This window comes from Glycine soja, chromosome 19 (assembly GCF_004193775.1).
Source record: "Glycine soja cultivar W05 chromosome 19, ASM419377v2, whole genome shotgun sequence".
NCBI lineage: Eukaryota > Viridiplantae > Streptophyta > Magnoliopsida > Fabales > Fabaceae > Glycine > Glycine soja.
In genome coordinates this window covers 33,320,957-33,332,755 of record NC_041020.1, presented here as the reverse complement: position 1 = coordinate 33,332,755, position 11,799 = coordinate 33,320,957, and the positions used below count along the sequence as shown (strand labels likewise).

Genomic DNA, 11,799 nt, shown 5'->3' with positions numbered 1-11,799 from the left:
GTCGTTGTTGTCATCATATCAACGTCGTGGATTTCGTTAGCACTGTCATTGTAGGGATCAATTTCAACGTTGGGGTGTACGGACCACCGTCGTTGTCTTTGTTCATGTCAACGTCGGGGGGTATTTATGACCGTCGTTGTATTGGGTTAATGTCAACATCGGGGTTTTAAGGCGCGTCGTAGAAATGGGAATAAGATAACGACGGGTCCCTGTTTGACCGCCGTTGAATGATATTCCCTGTGAATAAAATTTGGGTTAAACCGTTCAAGTAGAAATCATAATTAAAATAGGAAATTTTTACCAGAACACCATTGCATGAACCATTATATGCTTATAAAAAGAAATTAAAGACATATAAATAACATGATTATATATATAGTAACCTTCCATTTTGAAGAAGAAGCTGCCACAAAAAGCTAATATGAAGGAAAAAAAGACAATGAAAACATGCATCAACCGCTATAACCAAATTTGGTAAACAAGACAAAATAAACTCATCTGGTAAAATGATCTCCATCTTCAATTTGGGTTAGAATAGTGAACCGTGGTCAGTACGCTATCCACACCAAGAAGACTAAGAGTTGCCATCTGGGACTCTGTTAAACATCATTTGTAACTGTTAATATATATATTCATGCAGGCACAAAAGGACAACTAGAAATGTTTGTGGTATTCAAGTATATATAATTATATTAAACTCAAGACTAGAAAATACTCTAAACAACATTTTGAATTGGGGAAGGGGGGTGAAAAGCTTTATGATTCCAAGCTATAACCTAGTCCAGAAGTAAAGACATCCATAGGAACAAATGTAATGCCTTTTAAACAACCATCAAAATATAAGTGTTCCTCCACTAGCATCACGTTCAATCTCCTTCACGACTTATATGTATAGAAAATGTTTACACTAGCCATCAAGCTTGTACATCAAATATCCCCTATAAAAGTCTTTTCAAGAGTTGTGCATGGTATAATTTATCAGAGGTTCAACCCTCCACTAGGCCACCTAAAATCATTGTTTAAACTAAAATAATGATAAAAGACCAAGATAATAGCTAGTAGGATTCATATGAGGGGTTTCGGTAATTGATAGTTATATATAAGAAAAATATTCAAGTTCAGATACTTTTCAAATCTTAAAATCATCTTCTAATTACAATATTAAAATTAAAAAAAAATTCAATACATATTATTGTCTTAATTTTTAAAATTAGGGAAAAAATAATATAGGAAACATCCTTTATTTATGACAAAGAAATCTTATAACAAGCAAGGAGACAATTTATAACAAACTTACCCTTGTTGTGAAGGAAAATAATATAGCAAGCGTCCTTTATGACAGCGGGAGCGATGAAGTATTGATTCCAGACCTTCATCCTTGTGAATTTTCATCCCTTTGGATACTGAAAAGTTGTTTGAGTGTGACAAAAGTTAGGACTTAGGACAACAATAGAAATGAAAAAAAAAGTAGAATAGGTAAAAGAACTTAGTTATAAACAAAAGGCATGAGAGAGTGGCAATTGCCATGCCACCTAAGAATGAGTGCATTGACACTCATACTAGTGGCCTAAGGCCTTAACTTGATACAGGCACAAATATAAAATAAAAAATTTTGTCAACCAACCTTGCAGAATTTAAGGATGACTTCTACCATATAGAGCAATGTGAAAGGGGAAAAAGGGAATACAAATCATTTTTAGGTAACTTATTACTGTTGCCAATACAATGTTATATCTTTTAAAACAATTTCATCAGATATTAGGGGGTAAGAATGAAATCATGTGTTTTTATTTCAACATTAAATCTCTAGACCAGATTATTATTCCTATTCCACATAAAACCATTAAGACAATAAGAGCTTCAATATTATAAGAAATGTCACTTCAACTAGTGAAGAAATCTTTACTTGAAAAGTAGTCTGACTTCCCACAGGAAACAATTTGTATGAAATAGAAATCTAGGAGAACACCATAGGCATTTCAAGATGCCTTTGTCTAAAGCCAAATTAAATATCAATTGTTGTCTTACCATATTGATCGCAGTGATATGCCAACATCAATCCAATGTCAAATATCAGTTTCCCAAGTGCTTTGAAAGCTACATATCAAAGATAAATATACGATGAATTGTAGCAAATCATTGTACCATCTACAAAAAATAAACCAAGACAAGTTATTAGTGCCATCTAATGCTATCATCATTTGGAAGAGGTATGAATATCATGCTCTTAACCTTCTAATTTTAAGTTCAAAATGCATTAATCATTTATTCAGAAAGGATTAAAAAACTTATAAGAAATTACACAAAACAAAATTATTAATAAAAATATTTCAAGTTAGGAACATTTAACCACTCAGCTTGAACTGGTTGATGATGCTCAAAATGGTAAACAAGTAACCACTCATCTACAATAATAATCTAACGATAATTTATGTAAAACCACAGAATAAAAATACCTATAAACAACAATATATATAGCCACAAATAAGATTAACAAACCAAGCAAATGAAAAACCAGTTCAGGCTTCAAGGCATACCCACTTCAAGTTCTGGTAAAGCGTTTCTAGGCCATATGTTTGGTCTGCAATATGATGGATACCTACAGAAAACAGAAAATCCGAGGAAATACATATGATCATAGACACCGAACTACACAATATAATATAAATGTCATTAAAGAAGAGGATGACATGACAGATAAAAAATTACATAAGGCTTAAACAGGCATCAAACTATATTATTTTATATGATGAGAAAAAAAGACTAGTTGACTGAGGTGATAACTTGGTATTATTCTGTGATAAATTGTGTGAATTCCATATATCTAAAAGAATAATAATTGAATTATGACAAAGAAAAAGTTGCTTCATATCATTCACAGAAAATAAAGAAACACCTACATAAAGAAAAAAATTGAAAATTTTATGACGTGTTTTCATCTATTTTTACCGTTGTATCAAAGAAGCCTCTGTTGTAGGTGTATCAAGTATGGGATTGCCATAGAAAGATCCTTTTAAAATATTTGCACCCAGGAAAAAAAAGTAGATAAGAATTTATTTAAAAAATACTTAATAATGTAAATAACTTACTGATTTTCTAAAAGGCATGCATGCAACAAGGGACAGTACTAGAATTCCCAAATTCGCATATACAAATTAAATAATATAGGAAATAGAATATAGTTGAAGTTATTATCTAGAGTTACAGATCAGATTTAATTTTATGAAGATTTTTTACACAAAAACCATTACTTTCTTTTGACAGAAAGTCACTTCCAGAGCATCACTTCTTTTCTTTTTGATGTTGTAACCCATACCAAGGAAAGCAGAAATTACTTGTGAAATGATCAAATAATATTTCAAATTTCAATCACCCAGCCCGAATTCCAAAAAGCAACATAACAATCTCTCCAATTAGGCACAGTTATTATAGCAATAACTTGGACAAATCTGTGTCAGAATCTCTTTCAAAGCATCTGATTTGTAACAAAATCTGGTCTCCATACAAAACAATTTTGTGCTGAATAAAGCACAAGTGCTCAACATCAAAGTATCAACTAGAAATTTGTTTCCTAGTCTTTCATCTAAGATAAAAGAGTAGGCTGGAATGGAATTCATAACCATTTACCTTCTCTTGGCCTTCCAGCATGGGTTTGTCCCAAGCATCAAGGGTCAGATTGGATTTCATTCCAAACACAATGTTCATTTTCCAAATGTCATGTACCATGGTAAAGTATTCCAAAAAAAAAAAAAAAAGCACACTGCAGCTTTTATCTTACAAGTGCATTGTGTGGAACTAAATATGCCTTTACCTTAGAATTATTGTGCATATAAATGTATCTATATATGTGTGTTATTATGTAAATACTCAGACAAAAATTTGTCTTAGCTATGTATCACAATTCACATAACTCTAAGTAATTACAACCCATGCATGTTTACTATGTATCTATGTTTTCCACGTTTCTTTACAACTTAAACTCAAAAAAATACACTATTTGATATTTCTCAATAAGGATTTTCCTACAAAATAGTCATCTTCCTCAAAATCATTTTGAAGCATATAATAGCAAAGAGTGTTCCTTATTTTCTGTGGACAGAAAAAAAATCATCACAGGAAAATTATTAGAACCAAAACATTTATAAACAGAATAACCAAAATACCAAAAAAAAAAATGGGACATACAAGTTAAAATGCAGCAAATTTTTCAATTAACTATGCATATAAAAAATAGAACACACATTGAATAGCAATGGGTTGAAACATCAGAGAAAGAAGTCATAAGGCATAAGCAAAATTTAATTCATAAAAAATTTAAGGCTTCAAAGAGAAACAATAAAAAAAATCACTATAGAAGAAAAAGTTACTTGGCTTCCCAAATTCAAGTTTCTCTTTCCCATGACTCCAACCAAAATTATACCTATGAATTCAGGGTAGATAGAAGCAGCATAAGTTATTTGCCACTGTAGAAAGCTACAAAACATAGGTATTTAGACTAATGGCAAAAGAAAACAATATGTATGGACAATGAGTGAAGTAGAATATGATGTAAAGCGAAAATTTTCAGTATTAAGAAGTCTTAAATACAGGTAAGTTACCTACTATGAGGATCTTCAAGATCCTCCTTCACTTCTTTGGAAAGATTTGCCAATCGGGCAAGAGGACAGGAATATGATATTGTCAATAAATATCAGCTTCAAGTGGTATCCTTTGATGATTTAAAACTAATGCACCAGGAAAATATGTTGAAATACCATCTCAAAGCACATACCTTGGTGCAAGATGCAATAGATTTCTGCGCAATGAAGAGTATCCTGGAACCTGTAATTAGTTCCAATAAAATAATCATGACAACACAAATTATAATGCAGCCAGAAAATCAACACACGGGAATTGCCAGCTCCAAAGAATATATCATTTATCATCATTTATCAAAGCACATACCTCTTCTGTAATGAAGGAGGTTCCAATAGTGATCATGTCATCTGAGAACATACCAACAGGGATTAACAACTAAAATTCTTAACATTAGCTATATATATAATGCTACCATATATTTGTCTCTACATGAAAATAAAATTGTAGATGTAGTTCAAAGGAACGTTATTTCCTATTTACTACCATGCTAAAACTATGATGAATTTCTATATTGTAATACCTGTGGATGAAAGAATGCGAAGATAGGTCTTGAATATAGTCAACAGGCGCGCCTTTCACTCAAAAACCCTGCTAAAAACCCTCTCAAACATCTTTCCAAAACACCTTAAGGAAAGCAAGTTAATGTAATTCGTAAAGGAGAAGGCTTTAGCATGTAGAAGCCCAACAAAACACAAGTGAAATCCAAATCATATCATGTGTGAATGACTAGCTAATACTAAAAACAGAAGACCATGAAGTTTGAGCACATGACCATTATACCAATTGTCATTGGTCACTATATTAGTACCATCACTCAAAATTTCAAAAGTGCTGACTAAAAATAACAAAACCAATTGTCTAAAATACAACAAAAGAGATTAGTCCCTAGCCCATCATTAGCCATTTTTACACGCAGTCTTTAAAAAATATCTTGTCCATTTCTTTCGAATTGTTGTGATGTTGTCCTTGTCCAATGGTGTCTCATCACCAAACCACTACAAGTATTAATATTTAAAAGTTAGTACTACAAATAACAAATTTCAATTTCAATGATACCGAACACTCTTAGAAAGTCAAGTTTATGTATACCATGGACCAATCACTCTTGATGTCGCTGGTTATGATGTTCCACATCCAATGCATCACGTAATATCCACATTCATAAAATCCGATTTGAATGTGACTCTACATATGGAAACAATTTGAATATCCTATACATTACAAAATTACATCACATAAGTAGACAACAATAACGCATGGTACATATCACTAACCTTAACTTCAATCCACTTAGGTGCAGCTGCCTTACTTTCAGGAGACAAACCCGTCTTTAATTTGGTCATTACACTGGTTTAAAAAAAGCACATCAACGCATATAGAACAACAACATATTCAATGATGACCATTAAAGAAGGCATGGAAAAAGTAATATGTTAAGAGTTAACCTATTAATTGCAGCTTTGATATGCATATCAGGTTTCCTACGCAACGAACACAACCAAACAACAACATGTTGCCTAGGACACAAAAGTAGGAGCTGCCAATGTGCCTTGCATCTCATGCACATTACATACGTATAGAGCCAAACATCGGTTAAAGTATTATTGTTAAACATGACTTACTGATGGAAGTAAGGTCCAACGTACACCTCTCGGTCAGATTCCTTCAGCCATCTTTCAAGATATTGTTGGCATTCGCCACATGTATCCTTTGAAACCACCAACGACCGTTGCTCAAGGAATGCATAGCTGGAACCTTGACCCAAGGTTTCACTCCACTCATGCATATACCTAATGACACCATTTTGAAATTTTTGGAGTGGATCATGATATAGAATGAATGACAAACAAATAAAATAAGGATTTCACTTACATCAACCATAATTGTTGTATAGATATGTTCAAACTTTTGTCTCCTGCTATTATTTCACTAACATCAGAATATGTTAGGAATATGGATGAAGGTGCATCTACAATTCCAAATTTACTCCCATCAAATTTGAATTCCACTGGCTTGTCGTAAATATCAAAGTTGTACTTTATCAGGCCACGCATTGGATCATCTGCGTCCACATTAGCCGGCTTATCTCCATCTGCATCCACTTTGTGCGGAATAATTTCTGCATCCTACATGGTTAATCAATGTGGGTCAGTATTTCATGTGTAATCTATGAATGTGTTAATTCATGTATGTGAAAGCAAACGTGCTACCTCATCTAATACAACTTTAACAAGGTGTGTGGACCAAGCTACAAATGTATGAACGGCCTGCTTCACATACTAAATTTTTGAGGTGCCATAGGGGATCTCAGCGTCAGGATCGATAACTGTATCCACACTTACCCTTACAAAATCATTTGCATAAGCCACGGTGTGTATGATTGAATCCCCATCCATTATTTTCCCCATGGCCATCAACCCTAGTGTACCATCCTCATGCTGCACATACAATCCCATCTTTGGTATCACATCACCATCATATTTGATGAGGACATGACCAAGAGCAAGGGCAAGGATCCACTTGAAGGACTTGGAGGACCTATGACAAGGGCTAGAGCAAGGAAAGCCAAGGAAGCTCTTCAACAAGTGCTGTCCATACTATTTGAATACAAGCCCAAGTTTCAAGGAGAAAAGTCCAAGGTTGTGAGTTGTATCATGGCCCAAATGGAGGACTAAATGACACCACTTTATTTCAATTTTAGAGTGTTTAGTTTGTCTAAATAATGGCCCAATCCTTGTAAAGTTGGCTGACCAAAAATATGTTTTGGGTTAATCAACTAAAAGGGCTTTAGTTCAAGTTGTAATAAGGGCCCAATTGGCAACCTAGGCATCAGCCTTTTGGGAGACCAAATGGTGGCTGACTTGTTGGCTGTTGGGGGTGACTTTTGGTTGCCAACAATTTCAGTTACACTCAGCCATTAAGTTTGTTTTAATTCCCTAGGTTAATGGCATTAAGTTATTTTAATTCTAGGTTAGTGGGTCATTACTAAAATCTGCTGTAAAGCTTCTATATAAGCTGAACCATTTTATCAATAAAGACAAGTTGAGTTTTATTCAGAAAATTAGAGTTTATCTCTTTTATCTTAGTGAGAGTGATTCTCCTAAATTCTTGAGTGATTCAAGAACACCCTGGCTGTATCAAAGGACTTTCACAACCTTTGTGTGTTGCCCTCGCTGGAAAGAGTGATTCTTTCCTTCCTATCATCTCCACCCTTGTTCTTTCAAACCACAATTCCAGAAAATCCACCTCTGCCCAAAATTATCTCGTGACCATAACTCCCATTTTACACACTCAAATTAAGTGATTCTTGAGCCTAAATTGAATTTCAAAACGAGACCTTTCACCTCGTTTTGGAATCACCTCATTTGGAGCCCTGTAGCTTCCGTTATTGCCATTTCTATATTTCTGTCCAGCCACCACTTAACCTACGTTTTACCATCCCATTCATCCATTTTATGCCAGAAACCACCTTATTAAGACCCACAAAATTAACCACCTTATTTTCCATCCTTTCCTTAATCAATTTCCGCATTTTCCATCAAGGTTTAATCCTAGACGATCCTAAGTCAGCCCTTGTGCCATGAGGGTTCATATCAATATTCCCGTGAAGGCTGAACATTGCTTTGAGCATTACTTCCCTTAGTGCTGACACGCGCACCTAATTGTTGTATGTCTGGCTGAATTATGATTGACTCTGGGGATCCTTTATGTGACAACTCTATTTTAATAGCCTCTTTCAATGCCATAGTCATTCTTTCCAAGCTCCTTTTATTTTCCTCTTCTAGCTGAGTCCTCAATTCTTCCTTAATATGACTCCTCAATTCATCCCTAATCTGACCACTCATGTCTTCCCTAAGCCTTGCAACAACTTCATCTAATTGTTGTTGAGTGATGGATGTGGATGAGTTGTTGCATGTCCTTGATGCCCTTCCGTAGTACTAAGTAATAGTGACACCTGAGCCCACTGCACGAACGCGACCCCCATGGTCAGGTCGCCCAATGGCAGTGTTCAGTATGTCTTGCCGACCATGGGGTACAAAGGAGCCCTGCGTAGCCTGCTATTCTAAGGAGTCCTACGCAATACAAGCCACAAAGAAACACAAAACATGTGGTGATTGTGATTACAACATATTACTAAACATATGAACACTGCAACATATTAATCAACTTACTATTTTATCTGTTATTTCCTGTGCCGACTCAGATGTCATATTGCCATAAGCCCTGGTCCGAGCAACCTTCCACTTAACATGTCTTTTAATTGGAGATGGGGGGTCGTCAACACTTGCTGGATTTTCACTCAACAATGCTTCCTCTTCTACTCTTTTTCTCTTCTCGTCTAATAATTTCTTCTCAAGCAAATCATATCCCCCACGTGAAAGTAGGTGAGGGTAGTCGTTGTGTTTTTGAATTGATTGTGCTCGTTTCCTAATACCCTGTAATGTGGTATACATAATTGGCATCAAGTTTATTGAAATGAAAATAATGAAATTGGTGTAAAAATATTCATTTCAAGTTACGATTCCATGCAAAACTAACCTCCCAGTTAGGTGTCAGCCGGGTTGCTTCAAATTGTTTCCAAGCTTCGGGATCTAGTCCATATTTTGTAACAACATCCTGCATTTGTTGCCCTTTAGTGTTACCAAAGACAAATTTGCTAGTCAATGTGGACTTAAATTGTTGCCATCTCGTTGCAACCGTAGACATAACCTTCGTCTTCACCTTTGCGGCTTCTGGGATATCAAACTTTGCCTGCATACATACATTAGTTACTTTGCGTTCTGTTAATGTAAAGATGGACTTTCAAAATATAACATGAAAATAAATAAAACACAAACATGAGGACTTACTAAAATGTCATTCCACACTATCTCCTTAAGCGTTTCAGGTACATCTTTCTAGTTGTTGTGGATAATGGGAACCTTTTCTCGCACGACTACCCCTAGATAGCTGTGGAACTTTTCACGCATAGGTCCCGTTGCTCTCCCAATAGCGGGATCGACATAAACTGCCGGTCTGGGCTGATCCATGGTTCTCAATGTCAATGTTCTAAGCCATGTCATTGTTCTACTCCTCTTCGAAGTGGCCTCTGATTGACCATCAGACTGTGGAGGAGACCTTGGAGGTGTGGCCATGATCCTGTGAAAAAATAACAAAATTAATATTACCGTGCAACGTTAAAAGAAAGGCGTAATAGTAAAAATATTATTATATTTACACATAAAAAAAGGATTACTTTCAAACAATTCCTGTAGGAATGTTCTCCCATAAACCTTCATCATGGTCTACACGATTTACATGTCCATCATCGACTTCATCAGGTTCATTCATTGGAGGCAAGTTTTTTGAAAAACCAGAGTAGAAAACTTGTCTGGCTTGTTCTGCCATAATGAAAGGTTCCTCCATATATGCCACCTTACTAAGGTCAACCAAAGTAAATCCCAATGGATCTTGATGCACACCCGTTGTCCCGTTGACCCACTGACACTTAAAAACAGGCACTCTAAATGCAGTGTAATCAACCTCCCAAATTTCTTGAATGATGCCATAGTAACACATAGATGCTCGAATGGGGTTGTTGTCTGATGTACTGCAGAAGTGATCCGATTCGGCATCAACACTGACCCCACTGTTTTGTACGGAACTTTTATCATCTTGTGACTTTGTGTAGAAGGAGTAATTGTTAATGTCATATCCCTTCCAAGTAAGGACATTTAGATTTGGGCCAATGGCTAACAATGTTAGTCTTCTGGAAACACTATTATCAGCAAATATTGTTTGTCTAAACCAATTTATGAAAGTTTTATTGTGCTCATGCAACACCCTCATCATGTTCATTTTGGGGTGACTTTCTCTAACATGTTTTTTGTGAGCCTCTATGTACGGTAACACCTCTGTTGTGTTGTTTAATATATACAAATGAGCTTGTGACACGTCATGTCTACTCATTGTCACAATATTGTATCCACGTGTGCCCTTCCCTACTTTTGCCAGGTCATGACGGGATGAAGGAAGCCCCACTGGTTTCAATGAGTTAACGTACTGTGAGGCAAACTCAATACATTCTTTAGCAACATATCTTTCCACTATTGACGCCTCTGGTCGATATTGATTCTTGGTATAACCTTTTAAGACCTTCATGTACCGCTCCACTGGATACATCCATCTTAAAAACACAGGACCACAACACCGTATTTCCCTTACCAGATGAACAACTAAGTGTACCATTATGTCAAAGAATGAATGAGGGAAATACATCTCCATTTGACAAAGGACCACGACAAACTCATTTTCCAAATCATCTAACTGTTTAGGTTCAATGACCTTCGCACATATAGCATTAAAAATGAAACATAGGCGAGTAATTGCAACACGGACCTTTTCAGGCAACGTCCCGCGAATTGCCATAGGCAAAAGTTGTTGCATTAACACATGACAATCATGCGATTTCAAGCCAACCAACTTAAGCTCAGTCACAGACACAAGGCTCTTGATGTTTGAAGAGTATCCTTGTGGGACTTTCATAGTACGTAGACATTGACAAAAACTTCTCTTCTCCGCAGTTGACATTTTGTAACATGTTGGGGGCAGATATGTCCGTGGACCTTTTGAGATAGGATGCAAGACCTAACGTATACCCATGTCAACCAAGTCTTGACGACACTTCAAACCATCCTTTGTCTTGCCTTTAATGTTTAGGAGAGTCCCAATTAAAGAATCACAAACATTTTTCTCCACATGCATGACGTCTATACAATGTCTGACATGATGATCAGACCAATATGGAAGATCAAAGAAAATAGACTTTTTTTCCCACATGTTTGCATTAGATGATGGTTTTTTCTGGGACTTGCCAAACATATATACGACATCCTTCACCCGGTCAAAAACTTCATCCCCAATTAATGGATTCGGCATTGTTTCATGTTCCTGACTTCCATCAAATTCCTTCTTCAATTGTCGATACGGATGATAAGGTTTGAGAAATCTTCGATGCCTGGTATATACAGTCTTTTTTCCATGTTTAAGTTGGCGGAAACTAGTATTCTGCTCACATATAGGACATGCGTGATGTCCTTTGACACTATATCCACTTAAGTTCCCATAGGCATGAAAGTCATTTATGGTACAAAAAACCATTGCACGCAACAAAAAAGACTA

At 35.8% G+C, this 11,799-nt stretch overlaps 1 long non-coding RNA gene across 1 annotated transcript; it reads right to left on the bottom strand.

Moving 5' to 3' along the window:
* Positions 1-1,303: 1,303 nt before the first annotated feature.
* LOC114399004 lies at positions 1,304-2,600 on the bottom strand. Its single transcript, XR_003663631.1, has 3 exons — positions 2,538-2,600; positions 2,029-2,097; positions 1,304-1,403 (listed from the first exon to the last, which is right to left on the bottom strand). It is a non-coding gene; the product is annotated as an uncharacterized LOC114399004 (long non-coding RNA).
* Positions 2,601-11,799: the final 9,199 nt, after the last annotated feature.